This window comes from Eptatretus burgeri, chromosome 11 (assembly GCF_056783735.1).
Source record: "Eptatretus burgeri isolate ZD-2024b chromosome 11, Ebu_testis_v1, whole genome shotgun sequence".
Taxonomy (NCBI): domain Eukaryota; kingdom Metazoa; phylum Chordata; class Myxini; order Myxiniformes; family Myxinidae; genus Eptatretus; species Eptatretus burgeri.
In genome coordinates this window covers 86,722,362-86,747,867 of record NC_140971.1, presented here as the reverse complement: position 1 = coordinate 86,747,867, position 25,506 = coordinate 86,722,362, and the positions used below count along the sequence as shown (strand labels likewise).

Below are 25,506 nucleotides of genomic sequence, written 5' to 3'. Positions count from 1 at the left end.
ACCACTACCACTACTACCACTACTACCACTACTACCACTACCACCACCACCACCCCTTTCTGTCATGTCATGCTTTCTTTTCTCCCCTCCTCCCCCAACCCTAAGCTGTTTGTTTAAAGATTTATATAAATATTTTGTGTTCATTGTTCGACTGTGTCCTTTACATCTTTAAAAATACTTCTGTTGTGTTTATCACTGATCATGTTACACATGATCTGGTTCTTTCTTATCTCGATCTCTGCTCTCTGATCACCATCTTCTCTCCAGTTATTTCCTTTACCTTCCCCTCTCCCCCACAAAATAGATTTGTTTCTTAATTTTTGGGGATCCTTCCCATAGCTCTCCAGCTCCCTCAGCATTTCTCCAACCCCTTGTCTGCCCTCTGATTGATAGCTCCCTCCAGCTCTCCTACCATTTGCAATCCCGAACTCCCCACTTTTCTCTCTCTCTCTCTCTCTCTCTCTCTCTGTCTCTCTCTCTCTCTCTCTCTCTCTCTCTCTCTCTCTCTCTCTCTCTCTCTCTCTCTCTCTCTCTCTCTCTCTCTCTCTCTCTCTCTCTCTCTCTCTCTCTCTCTCTCTCTCTCTCTCTCTCTCTCTCTCTCTCTCTCTCTCTCTCTCTCTCTCTCTCTCTCTCTCTCTTCCCTAATTCTCTAACCCCTCAGTCTCTGCATCTCCTCCCCCTCTCTCGCTCTGTCGGTTTCTAATGTAAGAAGATTTCAAATCAACTTCCCAGATATCTCCATCCAGGTAGCCTTTGACTCTCCTGACATGTGAAACCTTCTTCCACTGAATGTTCCTCACTCATCTGTCTCCTCCACCACCCCTCGTTACTCCCTTCTGTGCTATAATATACAATACTCAGCTCTGGACTTGGTTGTGATTTTACTATCAACATTCATAACTCTCATACACTTGGTCTCGAGACCTCCGAGAACTCTTGGTGCATTTCTGACATTGTGCCCCTCTCTGCAACAACCTCCTCTTTCTGTGGTCTCTCACCCCTCAAATGTGATGACTCGATTTACCAGGCTCTTCCCTCGAACATGCATTCTCTAGTGTCCTCCCAACCACTGTTCTCTCTTCCTAATCTGTGGCGACTTCATTTGTCCCAATACCAGTTGGTTGTGAGTCAGTTCTCAAACTACAGGCCACAATATTGCAGATATTGCTTTCTATGAAACAGCTGGTCTTGAAAGGTTTGTTGAGTTTCCTCCTCACATATCTCCAAGTCATTCTCTGTTAGATCTGGTCATATTATACATTTTCTCAATGATCCATCTTGTTCCTCCTATATTCTTCTTGGCTCTTCTGATCATATCCTTTTGAAAGGGTCTGTCTTCCTGACGGTCTTCAGAGATAACCAAAGAGCATGTATTGCAGATCAGCAAGGCAGATTGGTCGAGAATGAAATTGACTATCTCCCTCATGGGCTGGTGCATTATCTCATTGGTTCATGACATCAATGTTTGTTGGCATTCCTTCCTCAACAGATGGCTTTCTCTCCTTCACCAGTTCATTCCTTCACACCTATAATTTAGCTACTCAACATCACAACCATAGTACAGCTGATGTGTATGGTGAGGCAATTGTCAAAATGTAACTTGCACTCTTTACCGATAAGACAAACCCAATTGATGGGAACATGAAGTCTCTATCGTGCAATCCATGTGTATCAGTCATTTTGAACCAGAGACCAACATCAAGCTCACTGGAAGTCAAATTTCTCAAGTTGTTCACTCTCCTCTCGAAACTAGATCGTTTTGGCAGATGATTAAGTCTGTTACCAGTACACATTCCCTTTCTGTACCTCCCCCATAGTTGAGTCATGTTGAGCAGTTCTTTGGAAAAAGCTGAATAGAGGGGTTTCAGAGCTATCCCTTCATTGAGTGTGTGCCACCATGTTGGTTGTGTTCACTTTCCTGGCAATGATAGCATCAGTAGCTCCACAATCAAGCACATTTATCTCGTTATTCTGACACTGTAATGGAACGTTATGCGAATTATTAGGTCTTGGTTACCTTTTCTTGCTATGTTAGCTTGGCAAGCAATATGGCGCCTGAGCACTGCATCATGAGTGCTGAAACCCCCTCTGTACCTTTAAAATTGTCTCCTCTTTCTGGAAAAGATTAACATCCATAATCTATCCATTCCCAGTTGCATCCTCTCCCGAATTGCAGATTTCTCCATGCTGCATGTAAACTTATCTCCCACTAGGAGGTTTGCCGCTCGGCGAGGGGGGACGTAGGTGAGGGAGGTTTGCCAGTTGAGGGATGGGAGGTGGAGTTTTTCTGGGAGGGGGGTTGAAGGGGGAAGTTTGCTCATTGGGGGGGAGGGGTAGGTGGGGGAGGTTTATCAGTGGGGGAATGGGAGGGGAGGTGTTCCAGGGTGGGGGTGGGAGGCGGAGGTCTGCCAGTCGTGGGGATGGTGGGAGGGGGAGGTTTTCTGCTCGGGGGTGGGGGGATAGGTGGGGGAGGTTTGCGAGTCGAGGGATGGGAGGGGGAGGTTTGCGAGTCGAGCGATGGGAGGGGGAGGTTTGCCAATCGAGAAAATGCCTAACCTTTTATTGTTTTTTCCTTCTACATTTCACTATCAATTTCAGCGCAGGCATGGTGGGCCAAATGACCTCCTGTCCTCCTCCCATGTCGAAGTTATGTGTATATCCTTGCACAGCATGCATTTTGTTAACTCTGCCATTGTTTGAACTGATGAGGAGGCAGCTAGGTATCACGAGAGGTTGAATGGGGAGAGGTGAGGATAGTGTCGGGAAAGACCTGGATAGGGTGGAGGAAATGGGGTGAAAAGTCCAGTACCCTTTACATTTCTCATTCGCTTTTTAAGCACACCTGCATTGACTTTTTTATTTTACATTGCTTGAACTATTCCTGGTGTTGGCTTAATGGTTGGGGTGGCATGCTTGGGATCTTGGGGTCCTGAGTTCAAATCCTGCTCAGCCGTTGAATTTATTACCAGGTGGGGTTGACTCAGCCTGTCATCCTTCAGAGGTTGGCAAAATGTGTACCAGCTTGCTGGGATGATTGAGCCATTCGAGTGTCCTGTGTTGGAATGGTGACCTGTCCAGGATTGTTCCCAATAGTCCAGGAGACTGCTTTGGCAGCACTGACTCTCTGTACAGAGTTTGGTCCCGATGGATGAATGGATAGATACTCTTATACAGTGTTGGTGCTACCCAATCAGCTTCTTGGAAAGGGCTATTCTGATTGGCTTGCCATTGCCTTCCCAGTGTTGGTTGTCTGTGCTCCATCTTTTTGAATGCTGAGTGACAAACAAGGAAGCAGCACGTATCATTTTTAGCTCACCTGGACTTTAGTCCAGTGAGATTATGCGATCCGTAGGTAAGTCAGTCAGTCAGTGAGTCCGTAAACACTTCAGTCATTATCACTTGAACCAAACACACGATTTTGATACAACTTGGCCACCAGCTTCATATCTGATGCCTAATGAAGATGTAATTAACTGCATCAAAATCTGCGTTCATGAACGGGTTTGAACTCAGGCCGAAAACACAAGTAATTCCTACCCTAAAGCCGCTGTCACACCTTGACGATTTAGCCAGTGAATGTCGACGTATAAAAAAATTTGTCTAAAACGCTGGCACACGTCGAATACGTTATGGGTAAGTTTTGTATACGTTAAGAGCACACTGAAGCACACTGGCATACGTCGTAGTACGCTGGCATACGTCGTCGTACGCAGAGCTCGTTGACAAATTTTAACATGCTTGAAATTTTTCGACGTATGTCAGTGTATGACTCACACGTTCCGCATACGCTGGCCATAAGTTGGAGGCACGTTATGCGATCGTTGACACACGTTACTTGTAAGTTACTCATAAGTCGAAACACGTCGAGGTAATGTTTTAGCGTCAGTGTTCCAGACTCCATGGTTTTTTTGGGGGTTTTTTTTTTCTTCTTCGGCATGACGGTGATGTTGACACTTCGATTTCTAGTGGGGTTATAATATAATATTTATAATTAATAGGCTGCCGCTCAACGATTTAAATCATAACCGCACTAGAAATCGAAGTGTCAACATCACCGTCATGCCGAAGAAGAAAAAAAAAAACAAAAAAAAAAACCCATGGAGTCTGGAACACTGATGGGTTCCTCCTGTGTGAAGCCCATTTTTATATACCAATTCCCCTAAACGCTGCCAATACCCCATTATACGGTAGCTGTAAGTTAGTTACATGTTCTGTGGTCGTCCGGAAGACGTCAAATACGTCTACATACGTCAATATGTGTTAGAGTTATGTTACACATAGGTTCAAAGCACGTTACTCATAGGTTAGAAATAAGTTTCAGGTACGCTAAACATTACCTCGACATGTTTCGACTTCTGAGTAACTTACAAGTAACGTGTGTCGACGTGCGTCAACGATTGCATAACGTGCCTACAACTTATGGCCAGTGTATGCAGAATGTGTACGTCATATGCTGGCATACGTCGTAAAATTTTCGGCATGCTTAAAATTTGTCGACGTACTCGGCGTACTACGACGTATGCCAGCATGCTTCAGCATGCTCTTAACGTATTCGATGTGTGCCAGCGTATTCGGCAAATTTTTCATACGTCGGCATACGCTGGCTAAAATGTCAAGGTGTGACAGCGGCTTGACACTTTGATGTCTAGTGCGGTTATGATTTGAATCGTCGAGCCACAGCCTTTTAATAGGCTACGCCACGTGATCGTCGGCGATACGCTGCCGCACTATGCATAAGTTGGACTATCGTTGGGCATAGGTTGTGAACGCCGACAACACGCTAAGCATTCGTTGGTATAAGTTATCTATATGTTATCGAAACTTTCTGTTTACGTTACTAATACGTTATGCATACGTCCAACTCGTTATGAATACGCCCAAAACTGGAAAAACATAAATACTTCAGCGTACGCCAGCGTTTTAAATACATTTTGATACATTGCCATACGCTGGCTAAAACGTCAAGGTGTGACAGCAGCTTAACAGACATGTGGTGCTGCATCAGCACCACAGCCATGCCCTCAGCCAAAAACATGACCTGTAAACATGTATCGCTGTGATTTGCATCGAGAGGGCTTCCATTTAACCAATCACGTGACCAGAAACCACACATTAATAAAATTTCGATATTTTATGACGTCATTAACGAGGTGGGCTTCTTCTCCTGATCCAGGTGAGCTTCAAGACCAGTGGTCCTATTTTTTTTTTTAGATAAAGTTTTTGAACCACCGATGTCCCAGTTGACTCAGAGCGGATGCTTTTAACAATTAGACCAATGAGTTTGGTAGTCAGGGTACAAGAAACTAAATAAAGCGATGAGCACACCTAATAATCCTACCTGTAACACTAGACAATAAGACCAAATGGTAAAAAGTTACATAAATCTCAATGCTGCACTTACTCATCAGCACCAAGCAGGAGAGTATATTCAAGCTGTATCTCACTCATCGTGAAGCCACGTCACATAATCGGTTTTATGACATCGCCGCTGTCTGAAAACCTGTTGGCTGATGGTAGCCAAGTCAATTCAATTGAACCCTACTATTCCATTGAGTTGAGCCAAATTGGTTTGGGGTTGGGAGAGGACAGATTTTTCTAGTTTTGATGTTTTGCTTTGTGATGTTCAACACGTTTATAATGGGCTTTATTGGCTTGTCGATATATTAAAATGAATTCCCAGATTGAAAAGGAAGGGCTGTTCTTTCGCTCTAATGAAGGGGTCACGTGAGAAACATCAGCTGCACCTCGTTTCTGACCAGGGTAAAAATCTAATCTTATGTACTTGGAGTTTAAGTCTGTTGTTTTCCTCATCCACCACACAGACTGATGCTAGTTTTCACAGATACAGTACCAGCATTCTGTTAAGATATGCAGCCTTGTCTTGAGCTGTGACAGGCGAGAGAAGGTTGTAAGGGTTTGGGGGAGAGAAGTGGGAAGGGGGGGGGAGACTTGAAAATTCTCCACCAGGTCTTTGAAGATGCGGGCAGATTGTAGACGTTGTCCTTCGTTCGCCAGATGATATGTTCTGGCTTGTCGAGGACGGAAACAAAGATGTTACGCATACCTTGCCGAATAACCTAAAGTTGCCCTTGGTCGGGTTAGTCTTCCACGATGAGAACGCAAGCCCACGCGTCATCACGACACAAACAGATGTCGACCAAGCTCAGATGAAGAGATGTACTTGGTGATGGAACATGTCGAGTTTTTACCTTCAGTGTTTCCACTTATTGGTGACTTACCCTTTCTTACCCTTTCTTATAACTTACCCCTTCGAGTTCTGTGATGTCTGAACTGAAAACTTTTTTAGTGCTTGGCAAGTTTACATGTCTACCTTTCGCATGATGCTTTTGTTTTTACCATTTGCGTTGTTGTTTATCTGTAATATAGCAAAGTGTCTTCACCCAATTGGTGAGTTTTAAGTTGATTTATTGCTATATACTGTTTATTCAGAATGAGCAATGTTCTTTAACAATAATTATCATCTTCCGGCCTGGAAATTCCAGGTTATTCCAATGGTTAGGTGCAGTAAATTGGTCCAACCCCACTCTTCATAAGAGATGATGAAGAATTGCGGAAACAAATAGGAAATTTTATTTTAATGATGTTGCTTGTTCTTTTTGTTTGTTCGTTGGTTTGTTTCCTTTTTCTCGACAGTACTGATATGATATTATTTCATGATTACAAAATGATACTTCAGTTCAGGGCAGTAATGATATGCAGCTTGTCATGGGGGACTCTGTGCATCCAGTTTTTAATGGACCTAATGAATTCATGAGGACACACCAAAATACTCTCATTCTTGCTTAATTATGCTGAAGAGAGTGAACAAATTGCATCTTGGCACAAAGGAAGGGTTCAACGTGCAATGATGTGTGTATATGTGTGTGTTCCTTAAAAATATATATATATATATATATATATATATATATATATATATATATATATATATATATATATATATATATATATATATATATATATATATATATGAATGTATTATAAACACTCCGCAGACTTATCATACCCCTGCAGCTTGGCCAACAGTGTGCTGCACAATGCAAATCTCCATTGCCAGATATCCTTGGGTGCAACAAAGTGGAGACCTCAATGAGCTATTGAGATGTTCAAAGCCCCCCAAACCCACCACCGGCTGCGAACTTGTACACCACCATGGGCGTCCAGATGGGATGCAGTTTCTTCACTCCAACACCATTTAGCTTATGACCCATGACACCAGCATCATTGAGCCTTCGTTCCCGAGGCAAGATACACCATGATTAATTGCATCTGGCTAAGATGAATACTGCAGGCATCGTGTGGCTAAGCCACAGGGATGTAAAAAAAATTTTTTTTTGAAAGTGGATTATTTCCATTGTTCTCCTGGATTGTCTTGTTGAGGGGGTATCAATATATTCCAAATGCCAAAAATAGTAGAGCTATTGATCCCCCCCCCCCCACACACACACAGTCACACACACATCCACACTCCCCTCCCTTTACTCCTATTTCGTCACAACCATTCTTTTTCCTCTCCTCTCCTTATACTCCACCACTTTGCATTCCCCTTCCACTTTTAATTTTTTTTTCAATTACTTCGATAATTATTTTAATTGTGCCAGTACCACCATTTTCAGCACCTTTATGAACGTGTCTGTTGAGCTCAGATATGTTAATGGGTTCTATTTACTGCAACAATAACAACGAAAAACATTGTATAACAATTCCCCCCTTTTTTTTCAGGGGATTACTCAAATGATGGCATTTCTCAATCTATCCATTGCGTCGGTTTCCTGTAAACCCAATAAACATTCCATGTTTTTTGACAGTTCCAATCCATGCCCTTTTAGGACATCCTCTCGGCGTTCTTCGTCCTACCACGAGCTTTATCGCTTTCTTCACAACGTCATCTCCTGACCTTCATTGTACATCACCATAGCAACCAAGTCTTTTGTTCCTCAGAAGTTCTTTCTTCTTCACCAGCATTAATTTTTAATTTCTTCCCGATTTCTGAGCTTAGAATGCTTTTTTTCAGAAGCAATCCAGATAATGGGTTACAGTTATATTCAAGAATTATTTTAAAATTTCGGTTTTAAATCCGTCCTCATGAAACATACCTGACCACCCAAAAGTGAAAACCTTTTACCACAACTCGAAGGGGCCATTTATTTTTTAATGTATGCAAACATGGCAACATTTTGATCCCTCCCCTTCCTTTGCTCCACGTGTGCCTAAACATGATCCCCTTATCCCATTGCCCTGGAATACGAGAGTTTGGCGAACTCGGTTTCAGCGAAAACGATCGTGATTGGAGGATATGTGATCACATGACCGCAAGGCGCCATCTTGTTCCCCATCTTCACCGAGCGAAACGGTGAATTGTGTGCATCTGTGTGGACTCGAAGTCAAATTTACATCTCTGCACATCGTTATCATTCTTGTAACATCGTTATACAAGTATAATCAGCACAAATATGAAGTAAATACAACTCAAATAGTAATTGATCTTCCGTGAGAGAAAGGCATTGTTTTATGGATTCCCTTTCTCTCATGGCGGATCAATTACCATTTGAAGTATTGACTTCTTGTTTTGTTTTGACTTCTCTTGCCATCCACACAGTTCGCGAATTTTGTGCTGGAATTATCGATTACATTGCAAGTCGAATCAGGAGTTGAACCACGTGACATCCTTTGTTCTGGTAATACGGTGTTATAACGGGCAATCTCTTCTGGATGTATGTAATCCAAGTTGTTGTCCAAATGATAAAATAATAATCTGTATGTGCTGACAACCTCAGCAAAGGCACGAACCTGAACACCTGACTTGTGAAGCAGGCAGATGCTCTCACAAAGGATATTGTTCTTCCTACATGTCATGACGTGAAGACCAAAATGCTGGCAAAATGTATTCAGTGTGCGCCTTCACACACAGTGTATGTGTATATATATATATATATATATATATATATATATATATATATATATATATATATATATATATATATATATATATATATATATATATATATATATATACCAAAAAGCAACAGAAAACAGCTCAGAATTTGCTCAACAAATCAATGCCAGGTCGTGAACTGGGAAGTGAAAGCATGGCCGTCCGAGCGAGCTGGAGTGAAAAGATTGAAATGAGAATTGAGTGAGGAGAACGGGAACAATGATGTGAAATACAAACTCACCTGCAGTGAATTTCATGTACACCTGTTGATACCACTCGGACCAGATTATGTTTGTTAGCTTTTGAAAATGTATCTTGTACTTCGCGAAAAAAATTTTTGCCAAGTATGTTGGTCTGCAGCGTTTGTCTGTCTGTCTGTCTGTCTGTCTGTCTGTCTGTGTTTATCACACTATTTTTGGCCACAGTTTTCAAGCAATCATTCTGAGATTTGTTGTGTGTGTGTGTGTGTGTGTGTGTGTGTGTGTGTGTGTGTGTGTGTGTGTGTGTGTGTGTGTGTGTGTGTGTGTCTGTGTGTGTGTGTGTGTGTGTGTGTGTGTGTGTGTGTGTGGTTCACCTACAAAGGACAGCAACACTTCATTTTGGTGAAGATCCAAATCCGGATACAGATCTGAGCATTTTTCAAGTGATTCTTCACCATTGAGAGATATGGCCACCAATGTTATATCTATATATATATATATATATATATATATATATATATATATATATATATATATATATATATATATATATATATATATATATATATATATATATATATATATATATATATATATATATATATATATATATTGTTGTGGGGCCAGGCGTCGGTTGCGAGCACGACCGTTAGGTGGAGCAGTAGGGTCGCCTCTATTGAACACCCGGAATCTAGATCGTACTTTTCGGAATACTCCGAAAGGTACGGGTCCCTTACAGGACCGTGAATCGTCAATAAATCAACCACGTGGGACAGGACTATTTGCCAAACTTCAAAATACCTAGAGACCCACGTTGTGAGCTACGGAGTATTCACACCCTCGATGGCACTTGTACGGGATGAGCCGTATGCGTGCTCGACCTGTGCGTAACCTGAGCGGATGGTTACCAAGGTGCCGTCGGTCCAAATGTACAATTTTCCGCTTCCCAATTTCCCAACACGCACCATGCTAAGCCAATGAAAGAAACACAGAAACGAACTGAAACATTTAACAGGGGATTTATTTATAATGGGGGAAGGGGGAAGAACGCAAGGAGCAGATTTATCCGATTATAATAAATGAAATGCAATGTACAAGCAAAAGCACTTATCCAGTTTCTACTTAAAGACGGGCCACCATGGACACACACATGCACACACAGATACCCAAAAAGAAAAATGGACCTTCCCCCCTCGTGCGGTTTGGCCGAGATGAGCGAACCAGACCGGCGTCGAGATGCGACCAGCCCAGCGCCAGCGAGATGCGACCGGCTCAGCGTCGATGAGATGCGATCCGCGCTCCAGCAGACCAGAGCAGCGTTGAGATGCGACCTGCACTCCAGAAGGCCAGAGCAATTTAACGTCTGCGACGAGACGAGAGCAGAAGAAGCCCCAGCGAGATGCGTTCCGTGCTCGAACAGACCAGACGCAATTATCCTTGTTCTTCTTGCGCTCGTCCCGACAACCACGCTCTCCGCCTGTCCGATCGCGCCGCTACCTTATTCCCCCATGTCCGGGGGCGGGGGGGGGGGAAACGCCTCCTCGCTACCCGCTCTCCCTCACTGGACGGTTTTGGTGCGCAAATGCGCTCATCGCCTCTGTCATTCGCCAAAACAGGTGCCAATTCCGTTGATTTGTCCAGAGGGGCGTGGTGACATCACGCGGACTGACCCTCACACAGTGGAGGAGTCCCATTGGCGGAAGGATGGCATCCTCGCTCACATCACCCCGATTGGGCGAGTTTCTGCCTTGGACTCTGCTCACCGCGGGTGCTTTGGCGTTGCGTTGAAGCGAGGTGAAGGCGTGTTGTTGTTGTTGTTGTTGTTGTTGTTGTTGTTGTTGTTATAAGGGGTGTAAAAATGTAAAATAAAACCCTATCAAAATAACTCCCCAGCTCATGAACATTTAATTACCCATTAAACAAGGGACGGGACCCTAACTAGAAACACACACTTACCGATATAACTGAGCTTTAGGGGGACGGCTGTCTGTCTGTTTGCACAAGGCTTCCAGATTTGTAACAATATATATATATATATATATATATATATATATATATATATATATATATATATATATATATATATATATATATATATATATATACACATATTCACAATATCTTTCTAGAAATAGTAGATGTGGTCGACAGGTTGTGGCCACTTCCAATTTTTTCCTGATCTGTGAATGACATTTACTTTGATTTCATCGTCCCAAGCGAACTCAGTTGTCTCTCCAGGGATCATAGAACCGTCGTAACTGACTTGGACCCAGTCGCCAACACTCAGCTGAAGTCCATCTGGTCTTGATCCTTCCATGCCCTTGTCCTCCTCTGTGCCCCTAATTTTCACCTTAGTACACACCAGAGCATCAGAAGTATCCCCTATCAGAACATGACTCGACCCTACTGGTCTCACAAAGTGTACTTTGTGAGTGTTGGGCACAGCGATAACTCGGCTCCAATGAGCTTGCAAGAATTGCTCATTCTCACAAATGTCAGTTTTGGGTACATAATACAGGGCTATGTTAGGGTTTCTATCAACGGCAATTTGGTAAAATGCAAAGGGATCTGCAGCTGTTGCCTTGCCACTTCGGACGTGTCTCCACACAGACCGTTTTACCGTTCCTCCTAAGCCATCAATGATATCTTTTCCATGAGAAGTGGCAAAAAAATTCCATTTCACTTGAATTTCAAAATTCTGCTCCCAGAGATAGAGGTTTGAAAATAAGTAACACTGCTTGAACTGTGTACTCGGCCCATCTGAAAATATGTTCACCTCTTTGATCTCCGGGTATTTATCCTTGAGTTTGCCAAGAATTGTCGTCATATTATATGTGTATATGCTGACCTTGGTATGGTCCAAATTATCACTGATGAGGACAATGTTTTCTCCCGTATCATCTGTTACCCAAGCGTGTGCTGTGAACAGTGTGGCATGTCTCTGGTTCCAGTGGGCCGATTGAATTTCCTTCTGACTGCCAAGTGTGGCATTTTCTGAAAAATCTACCTGGAGGACTATGCTTGAGCCATCCACACTGTTACACAACTTGTCCATGTGGGCCTCCTGTTTTCTCTTAACACATACATGAATGAGGAATGACTGAAGTTGGCTGCGCAGCTCAGAGAATGCCTCTTGCACAGTCGCGGTAATTTCAAGTTTTTCGACGCTTCCCTCATTACGTTGCCACTGTGAATACTTTATTGGTGACTCTGCATCAATGTCTACAGGAGCAAAACGGTTCAGTTTGTCCTCATAGTGATCGCACTGGAGAGTCATACACTCTTTAGAACCTGTATCACAGACAATTCTGTTCGAGAAATCCGATATATTATAGTGCAATCCAGTAAATTTCCTCAAAGAAACAATCAACATACGAACATTCTCATGGTACACACACACACACACACACACACACACACACACACACACACACACACACACACACACACACACACACACACACGTTGTGCGGAATAGTATCGAGCAGTTTAACATGTTTGGGACGCAATTCACAGAATTTGCTCCTCCTGACACTGGAGTCGGCATGCTCAGTGGTGAATAACTTGTGGGCCTCAGCCAATGACATCAGCATATATTTTGACTGCACATATGTCTTTGTCTTCCTTCCCTGACCATCTTTAGTGCGTATGATCATGCGATCTTTCCTACCAGGAGCTTGCCAAGAAATATCATCCCTAAGGTAAAAATCCACCACTTTACCCTGTGTCTCCTCATCCAGGCATTGGTTTCCTGCGCATTTTAAGTTTGGCAGCTTAACCTTGAGGCCAACTTCCTTTGCCAAAGCTGCAGCCACGGCCTTGCGTTTTCGCGGCGAGCATGGTAGAGATGAATGAACACGTTTTAAGGCTTTTCCCATGGCTTGAGCGGACCGGAAGGGAAATTCAACCAGGGCATCAACAGGCATTTCAGCAGGGTCCTGCGTACTCTTTCGATGTCTATAGGACTGAATTCGATCGTTTTCAATTGCCCTGTACCTTCGCCATTCTGCTCTGGACGTCTTTTGTTTTGACACAGCTCTCGCAAGTTGCTATCGCTGCCTGTCTTTTTCCTTACGTTCTCTGTACAATTCGGGATCGGCCTTCACTTTCGCACGTCTCCTGGACATTTTCTCTTTATTGGTCAGTGGCATGGTTCCTGTAAAGTCATAAAAAAGAGTAAAGCCCCATATACGAGTTCATGTACAGTGTTTGCCACTCACCCAAACCCTTGACGTAATTTTGTAAATGCTTATTGCCCTATGGAAAACCTATAGGATTTGAACAATAATGATGTGCCATGATTTATAATTAACATTTTGAACACATTCACTTTTCTTGCACTCACCTTTTTTCAAATCTAGTGTTTTAAAATCTGCTGAACTTCAAAATCAAATTTCCCGCCAGTACAAAGATGGTGGCAGAAAGATGATGCCATCACTCCAGGTCGTTCCTATTCCTGCTACCAGATGGCAGTGCACATGAGCTTTAACTGTTGAAAACTGTGGTGTCGGACGTACAAAAAAAAAGTGTACATCCGACACCAATGTTCCCAGCATACCACAAACAGCTAATGAAAATAAACCAGCCCATTATAATAAGGACATTATATACACATTTGATCCAGGTTATGAAGTTAGTTTGACAGTGCATGTTGGTGAGAGAATTATTAATGATCATTATTTTTGGTGTCGGACGTACACATGAAATGTGTTTGTACTTAGTACCGAGAAATTAAACTTTTTTTTTAAAACGCACAGATTTTTCATCAATAAAAATAAATCATAAGGGGCTTATGGAAAAAAAAACCGACAAAATTTTGCTGGGATGATAATCTTGGAGAGAAAAAAAATACTATTTATTTGAATATACATCAATCAGGGATTTCCTGACTCCTTTATTCCATCTTTCAAAGCCATTGATATTTATCTTAATATATATATATATATATATATATCTTTTTTTTCTATACTTCCTCAATTGTTTTGAAAACTAGGGCTACTAACCTTTACAATGATGTATTACACTGATATATAGGACTATTTTGAAAATTCCACCTATAGGTTTACTAATTGGTGGAATTGACCATATAAGTATATATATATATATATATATATATATATATATATATATATATATATATATATATATATATATATATCTCTTCTTCTTCTTCTTCCTTCAGCTGCTCCCGTTAGGGGTCGCCACAGCGGATCATCCGTATGATCCGCATAGTGATTTGGCACATGTTTTACACCGGATGCCCTTCCTGATGCAACCCTGGTCGCCTCTTACGACACAGGGATATGGTACACCTATTTTAACCGGGGTATACACCGGCCCAGTACACTGGTACTCACTTCGCCGACCTCGGAAGGATGACAGGCTGAGTCAACCCCCTGGTGTATCAATTCAGTGGCCGAACGGGGCTTGAACTCAGGACCTTTTGGATCCCAAGCTGCTGCCCTAACCACTGCGCCAACACCAGGCTGTGTATATATATATATATATATATATATATATATATATATATATATATATATATATATATATATATATCAAAAAGTTATGGATGTATTCAGACTAAACTTGGTGGACAAGTTGGGTGTGTGACAAGGACGAAGAGATTCAATTTTGGTTAAGATCTGGATCCAGATCCAGATATGAGAATTATTTAATTGCAAGTGATTATTCACCATTGAGAGATGGGGCTAAAAACGATATTGCATGATATCTCAAAAGGTTGTGAATAGTTTCCACAGAAACTTTGTGGACTGGTTGGGTGTGTGAAAAGGACTAATTGATTCGATATTGGTGAAGATCTGAATCCAGATGAGGATTCAATAATTTTTAAGTGATTCTTCACCATTATGCCTGGTGTTGGCTTAATGGTGAAGGTGGTGGGCTTTGGATCCTTGGGTCCTGAGTTCAAATCTCACTCAGCTCTTGAATTAATACCAGGTGGGGTTAACTTGGTCTGTCATCCTTTCGAGGTCGGCAAAATGAGTGCCAGCATGCTGGTATACTGTGTTGGAGTGGCGACCCGTCCAGGATTGTGCCCAAAAGCCAAGGAGACTCCTTAAGCAGCACCAACACTCTATACAGAGTATGGTCCCAATCTCCTCTCCTCCTTCACCATTGAGAGATGGGGCCAAAAACTATGGGTAGCATGATTTGTCTAAAAATTGTGGATGACTTATGACAAAACAAGGTGGAAGAGTTGGCTCGGTGACAAGAACAAGCCGATTCGATTTTGTTTAAGGTCCAGATTTCATATCCGACCTATCAGTGGGAAACAAAATTTAGACTGTTCAGCCTGGCGGAGGTATGTGCGATACTGAGTGCCGTTCCGTTCTGCCAAGTTTCACTTTTTGAGTGATTTTTCATTTATTTTGTCAACCGATAATTTGATGTAGAGTTGTTTTTCTTTTCTGTTTTAATGCTACACCGCATACGAATCGCTGAGTAACAACATGGCACCTATTGTTAAGTTCGCCAAACTCTGGTATTCTAGGGCATTGCCCCCCTCCCCTTGCTTATATCTCTTCCCAAGATACTTCTTCTTTTGTATGTAGCATGAGGCTGCAGTGTAGCATCATTGGCTGAGGACGTGGCTTTGTCACAGAAGCAGTGCCCTGTGCTGGTTGGGGCAGATATTTGTAATTACCCTGCACTTGTGAAGCGAAAAGCAGGGTGAAGCGATCTGTGGCGTACGTATGCGTGCGTGCGTGCGTGCATACGTACTTGTCTGCATTTTTCGAATCCATTTTCTCAGCAACCGTTAGTCGGATTGACACAACATTTTCAAAATAGGTGCACCTCCTCCTGTATAATTTTTTTAGTCATAATTATGATGTCATATATCACGTGGTACAGGTGCCCTTTTGGAAAAAACTGAAAAACTTTGCCACTCTTTCGCTCCGAAACCACTCGCATGGAAAAAAATTGAAACATGGCTCATTGTAATGTACTCCCCATGGGGAATAAGATATGTTAATGATGATGTTATCATTGCCTTCATCAATCCAAAACTTTAACTAAATTATTGACTACCCATAGGAAATATAGTTTGATAAAAGTGACCTTATCGGTCACTGATTTGGCAACGTATTGGATCAGATTAAAAAAAAAACCCTGAAAAAAAACAGGAGAGTTGGCTTGCACCAAGTCCTTCTCATGACTGTGCAGGGTAAGTATTCCATGAATACCATCTAGTTTGTTCATGGTGCCAGTGATAGCTCACCGACTCTCGCAAAGGAAACCGCGGGATCTTTAACCTCCACCAACTAATGCCTGAAGATGGAATGCCCAGTTTAACGTCCATCCAAGGCAGGGCGCATATGTTGATGAATTGCCCTGCCTGTGAAATGAATTGCCCTGTCGAGATTCAAACCCAGGCTAGACAGCTTAATTGTGAGTATGCATACATCTAGACCAGGAGTCGAGAACCCAAATAACAAGAACAGTCAAAAACGCAATATCTTAAGAGCCCCATTGCATGTAACCCCAATGCCATTCCTTATTCCAAAATCAGATATTTGTTAAAATGTGTGTTGACCTTCACATTGCTGTATTGACGAATGTCACAAACTTCTGTTTCCTGAAAATAATTATAGGACTTTTTTGCAAGACCATCTCAAGACATGCATTCAGTATCCGTATCCCACAATGCAGTTCATTATATGGAGGGTGTTTCGTTATGTCAGCAATTTGTGCTCACACATGACCATGTGGTCATATTGGAATACGAGCAGAGAACAAAGGATTCATTCATGACCAGTGAAGTAGATAATTAGTGTTATTATTCTTTGTGTGCTTTGTCATGGCCACAACAATCGGGGTCAAAGCTCATCCCAAAGCCTTAAACACTTTGTCTGGAGAGCGTTATTTTAACAATGCAGGTTATAGGCATCAGAGACCCATATTAATTGCCGTACCGAGCAAGTTCCTGATGCGAGACAAACTTTCCAACCATTTTATATCCAGATTTAGTGAAGAGTTGCTTGGTTCGTGGATGTGTAGGAGGCATCTCGATGTAACTGAGAAGGGAACCTGTGAGCTTAAGTGTTATGTGTCACCATACGAGAGGGTGGTGTCATGTTAGTTAGTTAGTGTTTAAGAAAAAGTTTCCCCAGTATGTAATCGCACCTCTTTGATTTTTCCCCATGTTTTTATATTTCAAGATCTTGCAATAATAGTGGGGAACACGTCCCTAAAACCACTACGAGTGGGAAGAAAGTTATTCCTTCAAAAGGTGACGGCGGGCGAAGTCATGTCCCCGAGGCTGATGATTGATGGGCGTGACGTCAGAAGCAAGCCGAGCAGGCAGAAGTCCTGCCTTTCCAGGTTTTCGTACGAGCAGGCCATGCCCCGGAGGCGGAGGATTGTGATGTGAGACGCCAGAAGAGGAAGAGGGCGTGGGGGGCATCATCAGAAGACCAAATAGGACAAGAGATCAGCAGAGCGTATGCACGAAGTCAAAGGTGGGAGTTCAGGGTGAGCACATGCACAAAGCAAGACGCGGGCCTTTAGCTCTTGATTGAGTCATGAGAAACAGACCCTGAGCCTCGTGTATGTCGTAGCGAGTCGGCGGATGAAGCCGTTGCACTGGGTCTCTGAGCTTTGGTGTGGAGTGCCGTTCGCAGATTGCCTGGCGTGCATTTGTCCCGCTATGAGAGAAGCAACGAGGCTCCATTTTGTTGCGCGTGTCTGCACGTGCGGATCAAAGCGCCTCGATTCCAAGTTCCACAAAGACCAGCTCTGGGCCAAGTTAAGTAAAATAATACTCGAAAGGAAGGGTTTTTTTATTTATTTTGTTTTCCCTTTGTCTGTATTTGAGTCCGTGTGAAGAGGCGCCTCGACTGTAGGATTTATTTATTTCATTATTAATATTATTATTATTACCCTTTTGAATTATTGTACTTTGTAAATATTTGTTTATTTCCATTAAATGTGTTCCTTTTAATAAGCTGTATCCATGTATTTGTAGTGGGGTTCGAGTATAAGCCCCCTGTGCTGTACTCCCCCGTGCCATCGTCCCTCCGCCATTGCTCTTCAAGCATGTGTGATAATCTCCGAGGATCAACGTGCCCACTTCCTATTAATAAGGAACCACTCAGCCATCCGGGGGCTGGCGATGTAAACCGCCCATCACCACAATTAGGTCAGGGGGTTAACCTGGGCTGGCCACCCCCGCGACAATACAAACATATATCTTCTTCTTCTTCTTCTTCTTTCGGCTGCTCCCGTTAGGGGTCGCCACAGCGGATCAACTGTCTCCATTTCGCTCTATCCTCCACATCTTCCATTGACACTCCAACCGCCCGCATATCCGCCCTCACCACATCCATGAACCTCTTCTTTGGCCTTCCTCTTCTCCTCCTGCCTGGCGGCTCCATCCTCAGCATGCTTCTCCCGATATACTCTGCTTCCCTCCTGTGCACATGTCCAAACCATCTCAATTTCGCCTCTCTCACTTTGTCTCCAAACCGTCCTACCTCCGCTGTCCCTCTAATATACTCATTCCTTATCCTGTCCATCCTCGTCACTCCCAATGAGAATCTGGACATCATGATCTGGAGAGAGAGTAGGGAGCAGGCTGAGGCGAGGTGGAGGTACGCACTGGAGAGAAGGGGAATGATAGTCAGTCGGAGTAAGACTGAGTACATGTGCGTAAATGAGAGGGAGGGTGGTGGTATGGTGCGGTTGCAAGGAATTGAGGTGGGGAAGGTGGATGGGTTTAAATACTTGGGATCAACGGTCCAAAGTAATGGAGAGTGTGGTAGAGAAGTGAAAAAGAGAGTGCAGGCAGGATGGAGTAGGTGCAGAAGAGTTGCAGGAGTGATTTGTGACAGAAGGGTAGCTGCAAGAGTGAAGGGGAAAGTATATAAGACGGTAGTGAGGCCAGCTATGTTGTATGGTTTGGAGGCGGTGGCGCTGACAAAAAGACAGGAAGCGGAGCTGGAGGTGGCAGAGTTAAAGATGCGGCGAATCTGACATCTGACATATATATATATATATATATATATATATATATATATATATATATATATATATATATATATATATATATATATATATATATATATATATATATATATATATATATATATATACACACACACACACACACACACACAACATGCCTATCTGCTCTCTCATCTCCTTCAGTACTCTCGCATGTTTAACCGGCCCCTCTTCAAGAATGACACCAACTAATAAAGATGAAAGACACCAACTAAACAAACAAGCAGTCATCGCCTGGTACTTACAAAATCGTCAACTTGACCTCTTACCTTGTCTAATAAAAGCTGTCTCTGGAGAAGGTAGCGACGCAAACCAGAAGTTTCTACGATGGTTCTGCACCAAACCATCAAAAATCGTAACGTCGACCGAAGCAAAAATCTCCATTTCTCGACGCAATTATTTAATATTATTTTATCAAAGTCACAAAACTGTAATATTCGGCCATCCACCAACAATCTCTATTATAATACCAAGCTTGCACACTAAAAACTCGGCTCGCCGTCACACGATCCCTACGAAATTGCTGTGGCACTTAGCGGACATGCTGACAATGTTTGGGAAGTCTTGGCGTTCCATAGTACCACTTGCATTTCACACAATGCGTATTTTTGTCATTCCCCGTGTACGGTCTGTCATCTGCTACCAGCTATGTTGTACTGCGAGTGAAATATTTTTTATACAATCTTAAAACGTCTCCAAAACATCCGATTTTTACCAGAATTTCGACAACCGAGTTTTAAGCGTCCCAAGCGATCGCAAAAACCGAAGACAAATTAAAATCGAAGTTAAAACGAACTCGTAACATCGACCGAAGCAAAAATACTCCATTTCTCCACATGAATTTACGGAATTATGTTTGACCTCACTGTGACCTTGACCTTTGACCGATTTTGACCAAAATCTAATCAGCGCTAGCCATCACCCTCCTGAATCACGTGGTGTAATTTGACATTGGTAGCTTCTTCCGTTCTCGAGTTATCATGCCTACAAACACACAAACAAACAAACACACAAACAGAGGACGGAAGTCATCAATATACTTATGAAAACTTTAGATTTCGTAAGTAATAATGCCAACAGATGGGACACCCAGTTTAGCCTCCATCTGAGGGTCAACGCAACCTGTGTTGCAACACCCTTTTCTTATTTTAACTCAGGGACATTTCGCTTTGTAGTTCTTGAAAGATATGATGGGATTTGATTAAAATCTTATCAGATCCCATGAAAAATCAGGGGAGAATTTTGTAAGCGTTAATTTTCTCGATCTCAAACTTCACTGCCTCTTCCTTTTCCCGGTCCGCACATGCATAATAGATGGTCACTAACTCTACATGCATCAGACAACATTCACTTTCCTTCCTGTCGCAGCATTAGGCACACCATCCAAAGAGACCATGATCTCTCTGTTGACTGTGAGAGATCAGAATTGCGGTTCATGAGGTCTAATCTTTGGCCTAAAAGACGATTCTGGAGCAATAAAGAGCATCACTTCCCTCATTTTACCGTTTACTTGTCTGTAAACAAAACATCACTCAAATTGAAGGTTTATTAAAAAAAATTTCGTGTGGGAATCGAACACATATTTTGACCTTTTGTGATTGGAATACATCGACCGTCGGCCTGTAAACATGGAACAGTTAGACAAACACTTACACGGTACAATAAGTAGGGCAAAAGGACACTCTTGCACTCACACCCTCGTGTTACACAGAGCAATCGAAAAATGTTGCGTGCAACGCGTGTTGTGCTCCATTCGGTGGAAACAACGTTTACATTTTATCCTGAAAAACTCTGGAAGGACCTCAAATGCTTGTGCATTCAATGTCTGAAACGGTGTACAAGGATTCACGATTACGACTGGCTCTCCATTCTACAAGTCTCACTGGCTTACGGTTTTTGGGCACTGATGACATCATCACTAAAGTTCATTTTTAGGAGTTTTTTGTTGTTGTTAATCAAGGTTATTGTGAATACATGAAGGTGTTCAAAAGGTTCTCAGAACGACACATACAATCGTCCATGAAACGTCCGGTTTTCTTTTTTTCAATATATGGCGGTGTGCAAGTAGCAAGAAAAACATGTTTTTGCGAATTATACTTACCCTGCTTGCGTATTGGAAAGTCCAAACAAGTTGGTGCGTCTTGGACTAATGCGAGTCTCTCATTCTGAGAACTTGTTTTGAATGTCCCGTGTGTTCTGTTCACAAGGAAAAGAATAAGAATCGCTTTGAGGCATGGTGGTTTCCCTTCAACTTGCATGAGTTTAATATTACATGACTTGCCCATATGTACCCATTTAACCTGTTGGCAAAAGTTGGGGAGAGCATTTAATAAACGTGCAATTGTGTTGGTCATCTCATGGGCCGGGTTTTTCTTACCCCATGCACGTGAAGCGAAAAGTGGGGTTAAGCAATTGGTTCACTTCTATCTATCTGTTTGTCTGTCTGTCTGTTTGTCCTTCTGTCTACAAACATCGGTGTCAGTTGATGATCGAGGAACAACTTCATTTGAATTGAATGTTATATTTTGAACACGAATTGGATCATGAATCGGAAAACAAACTTGCCGTTTAGCAGTACTTTGGCTATGAATTTGTCCCGACCTTGCATGCGCAGAGTGGAGTGAGATAATATTTTAAGTCTGCCTGCCTGTCGGTCAAACAAAATTGAAAATCATTCCCAACAAGAAACTTTCTGTTCATAAGGACATTATAAAGGACACAAACAACAGGCACAAATAACTAATGCCACGTGTTCGATAAGGTGGTGTTAAAGACACTGCGTCAACAGCAGTAAACTTCTGGGATTTTTTAATCCGACTTTCAAAATCATTATTTAATATCAATTTAATTATATACTGCGGGCGGTAATGTGTTTAATGAACTTTCTAGTTTCTTTAGGCATTTGATGATATGGGTCCTCTCAGAAAGAAGTTTCAGCAATTGAGGCTTTGAATTGTGATCGAGGAGTTACTAATGACAGCTGCAAAGATCTATTAAATTATCAGATGATTTATCCAGTGGTGATGCTTGTGAAGTCTCAGAAACTTGAGTTGTTTCTGTTTATCCGGAAGAGTGTTCAAAAGAATAATTGCTGACTTGCGATGGTTAGCAAGGCCAAATCTGTGAACATGTTATGATCAGATGGGTACATTTTATTTGTACAAGCTAAATGACAGGAATATCATAAGTGGCCACAGTCTTTCCTAGATTGTTTTGTCCTTCCAATAAATGCATCCTGCATTGCATCTTCAGACGACCATAAACACCAATGGGTTTGGGATCTGAGGATCCTGAGCTCAAATCCCACTCGGCTGTTGAATGAATACCAGGTGGGATTGACTCTGTCTGTCATCCTCCTGAGGTCGGCAAAATGAGTGCCAGCATGCTGGTATCCTGTGTCGGAGTGGCGACCCGTCCAAGATTGTACCCACTAGCCAAAGAGACTGCTTTGGCAGCACCAACGCACTGCACAGAGCGTGGTCTCAATGGATGGATGGATATATACCAATGTCCAGTAGCTGCAAATTATGAGATGTATTTGGAGGAAATGATAGCATGATGAAATCATAATCTCTTACAAAATCGCAATCGTGCAGTGAAAAGTGACTTTCACGATTTTCAAGTAGCAACAGGTAGGTTTGTCTCATTTGGAGTCATTGAGATGTTAACGATCCCATGGTATCTTCAAAAAGTGTAGGCTGTTTGCTGTTATCCTGGTCAAATCTGAAATTCCTTGAACGCTACGGCACAGAGTCGACTACATTCAACCACTCTACCTTCGATGCAATCCTTCCTGGTCTACCGCTGGATGTCCCTGGAAAAAAAAATCTTTCAATGGATAGTCTCTAATGGGAGATTTTCCACATAACCTTGGGATTTTACTAATCAACTTAAATTATTTGTGTTCCACCCTTAATAACGTCCAAATTGTTTACTCTGGTTTAAGAAAAACAAATTCCGTGACAAATCGCCGTGTTCTTATTGGCGAGGTCAAGGCAATGTAAGGTAGGTGGTCAACCAGGTGGCATTTTGTCCTATCACACATGCTGTTGGTGAATTATTTACAAAGCACACGGGCAGTCAAGGCACCTCTAACAAATTTGTTTACCAGCTCCGAAGCACCACCGAGATTCGAAACGCGCCGTTACGACTTGCTCTCATGGGACCTGCTGCCTTTCTGGAAATTGGAATTTGAATGAGTTGCCAAAATGATTGATGGCACAAGCCCCTTATGAAGTTAATACCAAAATTTAGTGTTTTTGGGGGCACATCTGATCGGTAACAGAAGGACGAGTTGATTGGAAATCGGAAGCCATTGTCCAACTGACCGGCAGATAAGATGAGCACGGGAGAAACGACGCTGATGAATGAACTCCATATGCATTCGGAGACGACTCAGCTTGAGTGCGGCGGACAAAGGGTATTGTGCGCAAAGTTAGCACCGAACACTTTTGATCGCATCTGGCTATCGGAACGCATAATGAATAATTTATCACCATAGATGACAAGAGTGCATCTCCTGGTCGTGATTTCAATTTGGCGCTCATAATTACATTCATCAGTGTGTGTTGATAAATATACCTGCTGTTTTGTCGACATTGATTCTTTTGAAAGTGCAATTTCAAAACTTTTAATTCGATTGTCTGCTTTCCGCAGAGCAACAGTGCTGCATCGAATGCAATTAGGGAATACTTATGCATATCTACACAAGTAATTAATTCCACTTTCGTGTGCAATCTTGTGTAATATCGATTTTTTTTGGAATCATTTTGAATTTACTGCCAAACGTTTAATCCGCAACTGTGAAGGCGTGCGCATAATTTTACAATAACCACTGGGCTTTTAGCAAATTGTGCTTTCTTTCTGCGCAGAATATATCAAGCCGAACTGAAGAAGAAGTAAATAAAAGGAGTGATTTATAGATATTGGGGTAGGGGAAATAGAGAGGAACACAAGGTTAAGGAGAGTAGTAATGATTATATAATGTGTTGCGGGATGACTTCACATGATAATGAACAAGTATTTGAAGAAGCGAGGATTATGGGGTTGGATGGACGCGGGGAGGTGACCCCACCGAGAAGAGAAAAGGTAAACAAAAGGTGTTGGTGACTATCCAGCCTGTACTTGAGGAGTTGGATTGACCAATTAAATTTATAACTCGCTGGACAGGAAGCGGATCCTTGCCACAAACCACAATGTATCCAATTGTCTTGTGGAAAAGTATTAACGTCGGTGCCTTTGTCTCTTTGAAATTGACAGGTCCAAGGGATTTACATTATATCTTGTCCTGTGGCAGGAATTGTAATACAGAAGCTCCTGGCCACGGTAGGTAGCAATATTCCACGCATAAATGTATGCACGAAAGTCAGTTTACAGATTTAATCCGTCCCAAAGGTGATCTGTCCAATGCCGTTGAGACAATGCATTTCTGTTCGTAAATTGATGTATAACACTGAGATGGGCTGGCAGGATAGGATAGGATAGCCGAGCCTTATAGGTATGTGCACTCGCTTCTGAGCTGTCTCTCCTGGGTTCAAATCTCGACCCAGCTGTAAACTGTCAACATGGTGCTTTCCAAGCAAGACAATGCATCAATGAGTGCATTGTCTCGAAACTGGGCATCCTGCCTGTGGACATTCAATATCCCTTGGTGTATTTCGTAAAGAGTCGGTGAGTTATTGCTGGAATGTAGAACAAATTACGAGCAAAATTAAGGCCTTCACTGCCTGCTGGGAAGGCAAAGGCAAACTGCCCAGCATAACTCTTGCACATGAACTGCCTTAGCATCACCAAAGAGCATGGTACATTGATGATGTTGATATGATGAGGTGAAGACCTGCTCAATTAAGGAGCAGCAGCCAAACATTTTGAGAGTATCTCAGATGATGTCTCATGATTGTAAAGGGATCCTCATTGTGAGACCATGTGGGGAATTATAACCAGCCCAGAAGTAATGGTGAGAGGTATTTGAAAAGTAGTTGAGAAGGCATAGTTGAGGTGGTATGCCACATGCAGAGAATGAGTTGGGAGGTTAACTGACTGGTGTTAGTGAAGTTATGGAAGATGGGTAAGGAGCTAGAGATACAATGATTACTGTCAAGTGCATTGATGAGTGTTGCAATCAATAAATAATTATGGAGAATGCTTGGAATCAACGAAATGCTCTGACGAAGGCTTAACACCTGAAATGTCATTTTCTCCTCCCTTCACACAGCCATTAGCATACCTCGATCAATGTTCGGTGGACTCCGTCCGTCGTCACCTCCACCACTGAAGGTGGACGGAGATGATGTTTTCACATCTGTCTGTCTGTCTGTCTGTCTGTCTTTC

At 42.4% G+C, this 25,506-nt stretch overlaps 1 long non-coding RNA gene across 1 annotated transcript in view; it reads left to right on the top strand.

The window, feature by feature from the left end:
* The first annotated feature begins 12,801 nt into the window (after positions 1 to 12,801).
* Positions 12,802 to 25,506, top strand: part of LOC147017561 (uncharacterized) — a 40,691-nt gene continuing 27,986 nt past the window's right edge. The window contains exon 1 of the long non-coding RNA XR_015049749.1: positions 12,802 to 12,854. This is a non-coding gene — a long non-coding RNA (uncharacterized LOC147017561). The remainder of the gene's footprint in view (positions 12,855 to 25,506) is intronic.